Genomic DNA, 12,534 nt, shown 5'->3' with positions numbered 1-12,534 from the left:
AGTTGCCAATGTCAGCAACTCTACCTTTGTTGATAATGTTGATAAATTTGTAAAAAAAAAAAAAAACCACACCTTTTTTACTAACCTAACAAGTGCCTTTGAAGACTTGGAAGGGTTTCTTAGAATGAACAAGAAAAAAAATCCTAAGATACCTATAGCAAAACTTGATGGACAGGAAGAGTAGATTAGCTAAAGACAAAGGCCTACTTATCAGTGAAGTAAGTTATGCAGGGAGTGGTTGACATCTGTCAGCAGAGACAGCTAACAAGTTGTTCTTGAGTCATTACAGCTTTTCTAGGGTTGTAGGCTCAGAGGAATTGTACCCATAAATATTCCTACTTTCTGAGAGACCTCACTGTGTTTGCTTAGATCTCCAAGGTCCTTAGAACATATCTCTACATTTGTAGAAATACATGTTTGTCTATGTCCTCCTTGCAAACTGAGGCATCAAAATTGTAGACAATAAAAATCAGTGCAGCAGCATTTGTTTGGGAAAAATAGCAATTTCATATTAAAGTCATTTTGGAATCATGCTGTTTTTTGATTGGTTGTACTGATTTATATTGCTGGTTGCTCCCAAATGCTGTTTTCTTTTTTTGCTATTTTTTTATTGTGAAAATACTGTACAGAGGGGTTAAAATTACATGGGCAAGATAATGAGTACATTTCTTATCAAGCATTGTAGCCTCCTCCTTTGTTTCTCCTTCCCATTCCTTTCCATCCTCCTCCCAACCCCCCTACCCAATCCTCCCTCCCACCCCCCCCACCAAAGTTGTAAAGTTCGTTTTCGACATAACGACTTGTACATCTCATTATTGCAATGGGTTCACCTGTTTTCTAACTTGATCAAATTTACATGACCAGTGTATGACATAAAGTGAATGTAGGACCATTTTCTAAAATTGCATTGTCCATTTTTTGGGGGAGGTGGTTATATTGGGGATTGAACTCAAGGCCTCCTGCTTGACAGGGCCATATTCTATTATTTGAGCCACACCTCCAGCCCATTTTGCTTTAAGTATTTTTCAGATAAGATGTTATATGTTTTTGCCCAGGACCAGTGGGACTATAATCCTTCTACTTATGTCTCCTGTTTTACCCACCCAATATAGTATTTCAGATGAGGTATCATTAATTTCTCAAACTGTGACCATTGCTATCTGTCTTCCTAACCCCTGAGTAATTGGAATTATAGCATACACCACCCAACCTAGACCCATTATCTATGATTTTGTTTCCAAGCCTGATTACAGAATTGAAAACACTATCCCAACTGGTACATTTATAGAAGAGATTAGGATAAGGCAGATTCAATTTATATTAAGACTCCTAATTGTTTTCAAATGCTTTATCTAAAGACAAAATTAAATTAAGATTTATTAGTTAAAATATTACCCACAACTTTATTGTGCTCAATAGACTTCATAATACAGCATCTTGTCTTTCTTATGAGAATCATAACATTTTCATGGAAATGGTATAATTTAATTTTTCTTCATTGCTGGCATTGCATCTTTCCTCTAGCTTAGTCTATAAATTATGAATTAGAAGTAATCAGTATCAATCAGTATATGGATTTCATCATTCAACATTTAATGTATATATTCTATTTTATGTGCTTAACATGATCCTACATTGTACTTTTTAAGCTGGACTAAGCTATTCATTTAAAGGATTGTCTTCCCTCCCCAGGAAAATGAATTGCATTTAAATGTAAATTCAGTTTTATGAAGCATAGAAAATACTATTTTTGACACATGGAAATTTTAAAACGATAAAAAATGAACTATTACAAGAGTAGAAATATTCCTTCAAGTCTTAAGTAAAGAAAAAAAATATGTCATGCTAAAAATGTCACTGTTATGACAAATTCAAGAAGGAAGATAATTGTAATAAAAGAAAAGAAAGGGAAGAACATGCCTCTTTCAAACTCATGAGAAAGGAAGAGATCAGCTGATTCAAAAGTAGCAAGGAATGGTAGAAGTTTGAAAAGGTATCTTCAGCAACTTCATCCATAGTTCACAATTTTTCCACTGAACTCTGTTAAGCTAAGATAAATGAGATAAGATTATCATAATTTTTTTAGATTAAAATTACTTTTCATTAACGATATGAACAAAATATGCCATGTGTATCAGTCTGGCTTAGCTAAGGGATGAATGAAATCCACCTGTTTATACTTATGTGAGAAATAATTACAATAGTCTCCAGTGAAAATCCAGAGTTTCAATAATTGGAGCTAGCCAGTATATGAGAGGAAGTGAAAACATTCTGAGTGTCTGTAGAGTTGGATTTTTTTTTACTTTTGAATAAATTTTGCTGAGGGGCTAGACAGAGAAAAGGCCATAGTAAATCAAGTTATACATGTGTGAGTAGTGAGAAAGCCTCAGATATATTTCCCTAGCTCCAGAGGTATGCGTAGGTCTTTTAAGGGAAAATAAGTCTCCAGATTGTGTCAGTTCTAGATCAACAAGTCTGACCACTGGGTATATGTGTTTATATCCCAAAGGCTGAGAGAACGATCTCAATATCCTTCCCATACTGTCTCCAGAGAACAAAGGCTTTCTCCATCATTTGGAGAAGGGAGTAGTAGAAAGACATAATTGCCCCTTGCTCCTGTTACTTGTAATGATTTCTTTTTTTTGTTCACAATATAGACTTTAAATTTGTGATTTTTGTGGTGGCTATTATTAAATTACTCTAGGGGTCAGAATTAAGAAATTGAGGAACTGTATTATGTTTTAAGGGAAAAATGATCATCTGCCTTTGGACTAGAATGCCTTAGATATAAATCAAGATAAAATTAATGAATGTGAATATTAGATTAAAACAAAGACAAACAAAGAACCAAAACACAAAGGAAACAAAAAAGCCTGAAAATATCCACAAAAAGGGTAGACCCTGTAATGCAAATGATTAAAACTTTTGGAAAACCTTGATTTTGATCTTGTATATTATTTCATCTTAATGATGTTTTCACTCTATTTGTAGATGATATAAATGGCTAAAATTTGATTTATTCACTTGCAACCTAAATTGAATGAAATATAACTTATGATTATCAAAGGCCCTAAAATGATATCTTACTGAAGTGATTTCTTTATTAGAGCCCATTGTAGTTCATTGTTTTGGGTTGAAATTCTGTCTTTAGAGAGACAAATTTTAATATTGTTAATGCTGATGGCATTTCTAGTTTGCGTGATAGAATTATATTTAATTTCTATAATGGTGGGAAAGTATGCGTATCTTTGTATTTGTTTTTGTAAGTAGAAGATCCTGTATAGCTGTTACCAGTAAACAATAAAAGCAATAAAGCAATATATCTAACATTCCACTCTTGATTTCTTGTTGATTGATGTGTACTGGCAACTGAAAAAAAGTATAATTTGAAGATTCAGCTCCTGTGGACTGTGGACCGAACAGGTGTAGTTTGCTGTTTTCAAAAAGAGGAATGGATTTTAAATGAAATTTTTAAAGTTCAAACAGATGTTGGCTTAAATGCTTAAAAAAGTAGGTAAGTGTTTTTTTCCCATAGAAATAACTACTATTTGATGAAATTGAAGAAGATTTTAAACATCACACAGCTAGAATCCAGTTACATTTTTCAGTCCTGGGAAGAAATCCTATTACAAAATATTTAATATAAAAAGTAGAACTTCAAAGCATTCATATTGGACACAACCTATATATTTAAGAAATGTGTCAAATGCAATTCATAGAAAATATCTGTTTGCATAAAATGAAAACATTTTTAAAAAACCTCATGCATATATATTTTCGACATTGCTGTCCTACATCTTTTAGCATTTTATCAAGTAGAGATATTAATGTTCTCTTTTACATTTATGAGGAATAAAGTCAGAGCCAACAGCTGGCACCTCGTAATTTCCCTTTTCAAAAGAGTGATACGATGTGGTACAGGATTTAATTGCCATTCCTGGAACTAATATTTTCCCCTTCTGAGCTTACTTAATATGGTATGTAAAGATCTGTGGATTCTGTATTTACTAGGAGTTCTGGGAAACAAATCAGGTTAACATGATTTAATGAATAGAGTTCTGGAGCAAGTCTTTTCAGACTGTTGCAGGGCTTTGCAAAGCAGTTGACCATCATCTTGCTTTTCTACCTTGAAGCTTGAATGCCTTTTTATCTCTTCTTATCCTTCCAGTGTCCAATAGGTTTATCATCTGAAGGGCATAGACAGAAGTATCTAGTAGTGAGGGCAAAATGGAAGATACACATTGCATCCAAAGACAGGGTGTTATGAAAGCTTACATAGTGAATACGCAGCCCTATGTCCTCATTCATTTGATTCTTGGAATGCTAGGACTAAAAGTTATATTATCAAGATAGGCAAAGAAAATAACTTGATATGAGAGTATCTTACCGTTTCAAGAAGGAAAGACTTAATGATACTCAGATAGGGAATTCTAAATGAATCAGAATCCTTACAATTAATAAACTCTACTCATGGACATTGATGAGAATCTGCTTTTAGCAGACCTGTTTATACAATAATGAACAGCCAAAGATTACTAGACTCTTTAAGAACTCTCAGAAATGGAAGCTAAAGAAATAACAACTACAAAAATATCAATCTGGGAAAAAACAATACTTGAAAGCAGGGAAAGAATCTCGTAAGGTGTGTCTAGTGTGAGATGTTTGGACATTGGAAGACATTTCTCTGGTTGATTGAATGATGTATGAGCAACAAGTGTTCTTTTTAAAAATTATTATTATATGCTCATGAGCTGGAGAATCTACCACTATTGAAGAGACATAATCACTTCTTAAAATTTCAATCACAAGAAAACTCTGTAACTGCTGAAATGCTAGGCAAGTAAAAACCCAGAGGCTGTGTCTTTAGATTCATCCTTGTATTTTCCCAATTTCTTAGTGAAGTTGTACAATTTTGAGATCTCCTCTTGTTCTTGACTTGGAGATATTCTGTATTATCTTCCCCTCTCCAAATCAATGTCTGAATTTGTCCATTCTTCAGTAATCATTAGATGAATGCCTTATGTGTTTGGCTGCTAAATGCGACTCCCAAGATATCATAGCCTCAAGCTGATCTAATATTATACTTCAAGTTAGGATGTGCTTTTCTTTATGTAAAGAACTATGAACATGCTTATCAAAATCACAAACTTAGCACACAGGAAAAGGAAGTAGAATCCCAAAAGAGAAAGACATGTATCCCAAAAAAATAGTTAAGAGTGAACAAGTCACAGATCTATAGCAATTTTGAAATCTAGTTGAGAAAATGATGCTATTGCATACTCTGAACCTGGATTACATCCTGTTCTGCTTTGTGGAGGGCTCACTTCTTTCCTTTGTCTCATCTTCTAAGATGCACTTGGTTTTGTGTGCTTCTTGACCACTTTGTTAGAAAAACCTGATCATTTGTTTTCTCATCCCATTTTCTTGCCTGTAGAAATTTTATGCACATTTAGAAAAGAAGCAAATGAGTCACTGAAAGTCCTATAGATCCAAGATGATAGAGTCTCAGTATGATGGTTTAACAAAAATTGAAAAATATCCTAGCTACTTAGAACGCTGAGGTCTGAAGATCCAATTAGACCAGGCAGGAAACTCTGTGAGACTCTTATCTCCTGTTAACTACAGGAGAACCAGAAGTGGATTTGTGGCTCAAGGTGGTACAGTAACCTTGACAAAAAAAAATAAGAATTAAAAATATGGTCTATGCACTGAAGTATGGTATATATTAAGGAGGATTTCAACTGTGTAACTCCTTTGAAGTAACAACTTACAGTTTAACATAACCAGGAGGTTGGACATGTAGAGTAGGGGAGGTAGGGCAGACAAGTGGAGAGTGGCAAGGTGGATGAATACTTCTAAAATATTCAAGGTACACACATGAAAATGGAACCAAGGAAATTGAAAGAATGGGGAAGGTTGGGAGAGATGGGGGGAAATGATGAAAGGAGTTACATCAATCAAGATGCCTTATACTCATACACTGAGCTGTTGAATTCAAAGTACAATTACTTAAGAATAATAAAATAAATGGAAAAATATAAGTAAAATGGTGTTATCCATCTTACATGATAACGATTCTAGGAAACAATCTAATTTTGTTGGTTTAAAAATTGTAAGATGACATTTTACACTAAGAAGTTTCATGGGCAGCAGAACAAAGCAGCCTTGCCCTTGGTTGTTGTGGTACCATGGTAACAAGCATCTGTTAAGGAAGTATATTATTCAATATTATGGTTTCATGTATTGGTATACTTCTACTCCAAGGCATTACTCTTTCCATTTTGAACAGAGGAAAATGAGTGAGAATATTATGGAACAGAAAATGGTGTTATTTTCATTGATCTTGGTTGTTAGTATATGATGCTTTTATTAGATTATAGTTTCTTACAAGTATATTTTATAATCAAGAAACTTGAAATTCAACTATTTCAAATATCCTTGAAAAGAATGGTAATGGTTCATAGGCTTTGTTCCCTCCTACTACCCCCAGGGACCCATGTTCTGCATCACATAAAGAAAAAGTCCATTAGACACACAAGGAATATTTGTCAATTCAAGAGAACTTTGTTTAATATTATTCCTTCATTTATATCCTTCTCATATATCACACTGAAATGCAATAGGTGTTATGGCAGTTTAATGGATTTTAATGTACTCATTTTGATAGCTACAGATTTTAGAATTATTTCTCTTATTTTGACCATATTCCACTAATGATTTTCTCTACATCCATTCTAATATTTTTATTTCCATTTTCTTATATAAGTTGAAGATGATAGAAACCAATGATTTAATCTTTCTGGGATGATTAAGTGACATTAATAGTACTTAAAGTTTTTAGGGAAGGGTTGCTATCAATGTATCATATCATCATTACTTTAATAGTGTCTGTTGTTTTAACCTAATTACTGCTCAAATCTCAGGCAAAGCCCTTCACTATTCCAGAAGACACACATGTAAATGAACTACTGCAACAGAGCAATAAACATCAAGAAGAATAAATAATTCTAAAATTCCATATAGGGGAAAGAGTATATGGACAGTGATAATATTGGTAACAGTATAATCATATCTACAAGAAAAAAATAAATTAGGGGAAATAAGAAAAAATACATAAAAATCAGATCAAAACAACAAAAAATAAAATTCCTATGCCAGGACTTTTAGACTTAGAAGACAGGAATTCTCCTTTTTTCCTTCCTCCTTCCCTTCCCTTTTCCTCTCCTACCTTCTTGCCTCTGTAATATTTAAGGCTAAATGACCTACCTTTTATTGCAAGTAAATATAATGCAATTGATTTGCATGTAGCCTGAGAAGAAATACTCAGGTTACCTTGGCTGGTTCCCATTGTAGTGGTTGTAAGGAACAACCTGGATACAAGTGGAGCAGAATTTTCATTCAGTTATCATAACTATAATGTGACTGCGATAAAGAATGGAATTTTCATTTAGTTTTCAGGATTGATTCAGTACCTTGCTCTTGAAAAATTCTCAGAAAATATTAAATGAGCGTATATTTCTTAAAAAACAAGAAGTATTTTATTTCTATAGCATTTTAATAATTACTCAACTGTCATGCTGAATAGAAATGAAGTAAGATATAAAAATTAATGGAACTAAGCCCCCAAATTACAGTCTATTGTCAAATAATGTAAACTCTCTTGGCCTCAAATGTCTTGTGTTTGACACAAAAGAGCAGAACTAAATGATGTCCAAAGTGTTTTCATGTTTATGACTGTTGAGAAGCATTTCTAAAAAGCTGAAAATCTCTTTGCCCACTATAAGGACTCAATTGTATTTCCCATTGGATGATTCATTCTACACTTCAGAAATGACAACTCTACATGAAGTGTAGGGCGGAATTCTAGAGTAAAAAGATGAATAAGGTAACTCTTTTTCTCAAGAGTTTATAATCTCATAGAAAAGAGAACAAAATAAATTGATTACTGTAGTAAAATGACTGATTGAAGTGCGGTGATTGAAGAAGATTCTCCAATGCTTCAATGAGATAGGGGAAGTGAAATTTTTGCTGTTCACTTGTTTTTTTTTCATGAAGCTAACAATTTTAGTCCCACCCTCCTAAAAAAAATTGACCTTGTAAATGAAGGTTGTGAGGCCATTTCCTGGAAGATCTTGTATGCCACATCAATGAAGTTACATTTTAAACTAACAATGGTTTCAGTTGTGGCTGGAGGGTGGTGATATACAGACTGAGAGAATTGGACAAACTAGTTGCTGAGGGAAGCTACCTCATTCTTATTTTAAGAGATGGTTTTCATATTCTGGTTGCCCTCATTCAACTCTTTCTCACTTCTGTGCTTTATAAAAAAATACTCCTGAGAAAAAAATGATTTGTTTAAATGACAGTTTTGTTGTTGAAATGGGCTAAATCACTTTTTCATCACTTAGCCTGTCATGGAAGATGATTTCTTCACAAGGGTCTTTGTCAATGACAGCCACAGAATGGGCGGCTGCTGACGAGGGGGAGGGTGGGCGGCGCGCAATGGAACGGTGAAAGGAGCAAGCTCAGGTCCTTGAGGAAAGAGGGTTTCAAATGTTTGTGGTGGATATTTCTGCTTCTTCCACGAAGCGAACGAGTAAAAATAATTTTAAAAAACCTGACCAGATGTATATACAGGTACTCTATAAAACCAAAGATCTATGAAACTCACTCTTTTTGATGCAATAGAACAGAACAGCAATGAATTGAACAATTATTGGTTAGCATGTTTAGTAAAACAGATTAGTATTCAAAAGATGATGCAAAGACAACTAAAAGACAGTCACAAACATGTTGGACAAAAAGCATTACCATGGCTGAGCTCAAGACAATTTCATCCCAATGTTGCTATACAGCAATAATAATCTTGATGGTCAATGTTCTTGTGAAACTTAATTGGGAAAAGGAGCTGTGTCGAATGCTTTCCTTGTCTTAGTGACTCTATAACCAATGTATCCTCCCTGATGTCTGAGCACAGTGAAGCTCATTTTCAAGCTGCAGCAAACATCAGTTGACAACAGGAAACTGCATGCTGAAATAATACAATGGCAAGCTAATACAAATCAGAAGAGTGGGAACTTTGTGTTTCCTATTAGCCGATTGCTTAGAAATGATTTTTGCAAGACTCCTTCAGATACAGTCACTGAGTAGCTATTTGGAGGCATAATTGAATTTGAGCCTCATCCAAGTAGTCAAAAAGGCTCTTATGGAGAAGCAGAATCCCAGGAGCATCATAGAAAACATGCTTAAAAATGAGGACAGCATCCCAGGGACGGCTGCTCCTGAGCTCTAAGAAGTAAGTACATTTCTCAAGTGTTTTACAAGTCTCTTTAATGACATGTAGGTAACACATTCTGTTAGATACTTGGGGAGGGAGATCTCCTTAGGGGTGCCCAGTATTTGAATATTTAGAATAGCTACATGCATATTTCTCTGTTCATTTTCCATCCTAACAAAAAGGACTTGCAATTAAATACAGAAGCACCATGAGATTCATTGTAGACTAGCATGATTCTCTCCTTCCTATTATTCTCAAGAATTAGAAATGACCTCTGAATAGCTCTTCCTTTGCAAATTCTGGTGCTTTTTTTTTCCCTCCTAGTTATTTATTTATTTTTTTGGTATCAGAGTTTGGACAAGCACTTTACCACCCAAACTACACTCTCAGCCTTGCAACCCTTGTATCTTTATTATCAAGGAAATATATTGAATAGTTTTTCTAAAATGTTATGTAATCTCTGAATGTTTTTATTTGTAGTCTTGAAGTATTTACTTTCAGTTCTGAAACACATGATAAAGTTAACAAAAGTGGTTATTGAAGTATACAAAGTGACTCACAACCTCTAGATCTCTTTCTCTTACTTTTACCTGTAGAGCTTTAATCTTGTATTTTGAGTTAAAAATTCCAAATAAAATTATCTAGTCTTCTGTGAACACACACACACACACACACACACACACACACACACACACACACACACACACACACCGGCTCAAAGGGTAAATTTTAATGATTTATATAAATTACATTACTTTCATCTTCGTACTGTAACCCCACTAACCTTATTTATAATTTGATGTCTTTGGTTTCCAAAAAGTCAAATGTTGACAGTTTTAATATCTAATTCCTACATGGGCACATGGCTCCTATGATCTTGCACTTGCCTTCAACCTTTGTATCAACATTTTATCACCATTTGTTTTAGTTCTTGTGATGTCCCACAGGTGCTGTTGCTATGCACTTCTTAATTAATTTGGATTGTCTGCTTTGACTTCCTTAATGTCATTTTTCTTAGGATAGTATGAGATTTGGGGTAGTTTTCCAGTAACAATCATCAGATGCATATGAAACAGAACTACTTTTGCAATCTTATGATGCACTTAAATACCACATATTTAGTTTAAAGACAAACTTAGAAAAAGGAGATAAATAATTATCCCCCAGAAAAATGTATCTCTGACATTCATTTTCAAGGCTTCAGATTTCCCTTATGGGTTCTACAATTTTCATCAGGAGCTGTTATGGTAAGTATTTCAGATTCACAGGGACTATTTCCTCAAAGCCACTAACTGTTCCTTTATCTTTTTAGATTTTATTTGAAAAGACTAGCTTTTGTCTGTACACCTTTGAAGACTACAGAAGTTATTTAGGTTTTTGAGTAATTTGTGATCCAAGTGTGTTCTACATTTCAAGTTTAACTGAAGAGACAAAAATATGCCTGGCTTCCTTTATGAGATGTTTTCAGTTTTCACATTTTACAAGAAGTTGTCTGTGCTTTGAGGGCTCATGCATGTCCCTCTCCGTGAGATTGAATTTAATACTTGCTCAGTCAGCTATGGGGCTAGTACAAAAAGACAAAATGTCCAAACAGCTTGAGTTTGGTTCTAGTTACTTTTTGATCGAGGATTTAAATCTATTTTAAGCTATTCAACTTATAGTGGGCTCCAAATAATTTTTTTCAACAAGGAGAACAGAGAGAAAGATACATAAATGGTCAATTTATGAATTGGAAATAAAAGATATTTCTAAAAAGATCCTGATGAAAATGTTTCACCATATAATTAAAAATTCTTATCTTCCAGCAAGTGAAAGCAGCAGCTGCATTAAAAAAATAAATCCAGAATATTTTATCAAACAATTGTTTAAAATGCTGTACCCGCAGAGTAAAAAGAAATACACTAGCTGGATACTCAGGACTAAAAATAGAGGTGGTGCTGATCTCATTTCCCTTGCAAATTCCATCTGTGTGGAATTAAGAGGCAAAGATTATGTGGAGGCAGGTGGGCTTTTCCTTGGATACTTCCTATGAGTTTAGTTAGTTAATTAGGTTTGCTCCAATGCTAAATGGATATCCTGAGGGGTGTGGAATCAGGGCTATGCACATCTTTAAGTCAGCCAATGAGGGAGAAAGTGTTAGAACTCTTAAGTTTACATAGTTGAACTCATTCAGTTAATGGCTATGTAAACTTTAAAAGCTAACAAACCCACTTGCATTGGTTTAGGCTACATTATTTTAACTGTAGAAAGTTATTGCTAGAGGGATGATGGAGAATGAAAACAATCGGCTTTTATCCATGGATTGCATCAGGCAGCTGTCTGACGGAAGTGCTTGATACCTAGCATTTCATTTAATCCTCAGAACAACTCCAGGAAAGAGTTTACTAGTGTTATTTTCTCTTTTCAGCAGAGGAAACAAAGCTTTTTAAAGGTAAATTATTTTCTCCAGGTAATTAGTGAAACCAGATGTTGTATTCCAACTAGATTCCAAAATATTTTCTGTTAAAAACTCTGATACACTCTTCATTTTCAGGGAATCACATTTCAGAGTTTAAGTAAATTTCGTAATATCCCACTGCTCTCTGGCAGGAGAGTTGGGGTTTGTATTTCAAGTCTTTAGTAAGTCCACTCAAAGGAAGCAAAAAGCAGAGATTTACTGAAAAGTGTTTTCTTAAGATGGTCACATCATATTAAAATGCATCACAGTAGGGAGAGAGTTCACTGTAGTTTGTGAAACTGGGCAGGCTGCCAGCTGCTCAATGATCAATTCCTTTGATGGAAATGCTTACAAAATACCTTATTACACACACTCAGAAGCTAAGCCAGGAGAGTCTAATACATTGATGCTCTCTGTAGGTGGCGTACTCTGATACCTTCATGAAAGGTATCAGCTGATCATGGGTAGCAAGTCAAAATCAGAAAAGTTCCAGAGGAGTTGGGATTACTCTTCATGCTTACATCTTCCTCTATCTCAGTGCATTTCTGCAGTGCCTGGTGTCTTCCTTTTCTTTTCTAATAAAATAGGATTCTATAAGAAAAAGCAAATCTATGGATATAAACTTTGGCCTTTGTCAGTGTTTATAATTCTTCTTTTTAAATAAGTATTTTTTATTGTGAAAATACTCTACAGAGGGGTTACAAATACATGAGCAAGGTAATGAATACATTTCTTATCAAGCATTGTTGCCTCCTCCTTTGTTTTTCCCCTACCACCCCTGCCCTCCCATCTCCACAACTACACTTCCCTTCCCCCCCCC

The sequence above is a fragment of the Dipodomys ordii genome, unplaced genomic scaffold, assembly GCF_000151885.1.
Source record: "Dipodomys ordii isolate 6190 unplaced genomic scaffold, Dord_2.0 Scaffold34, whole genome shotgun sequence".
NCBI classification, from domain to species: Eukaryota; Metazoa; Chordata; class Mammalia; order Rodentia; family Heteromyidae; genus Dipodomys; species Dipodomys ordii.
The sequence above is the reverse complement of the archived record's forward strand: the minus strand, read 5'-3'. Positions refer to the sequence as shown.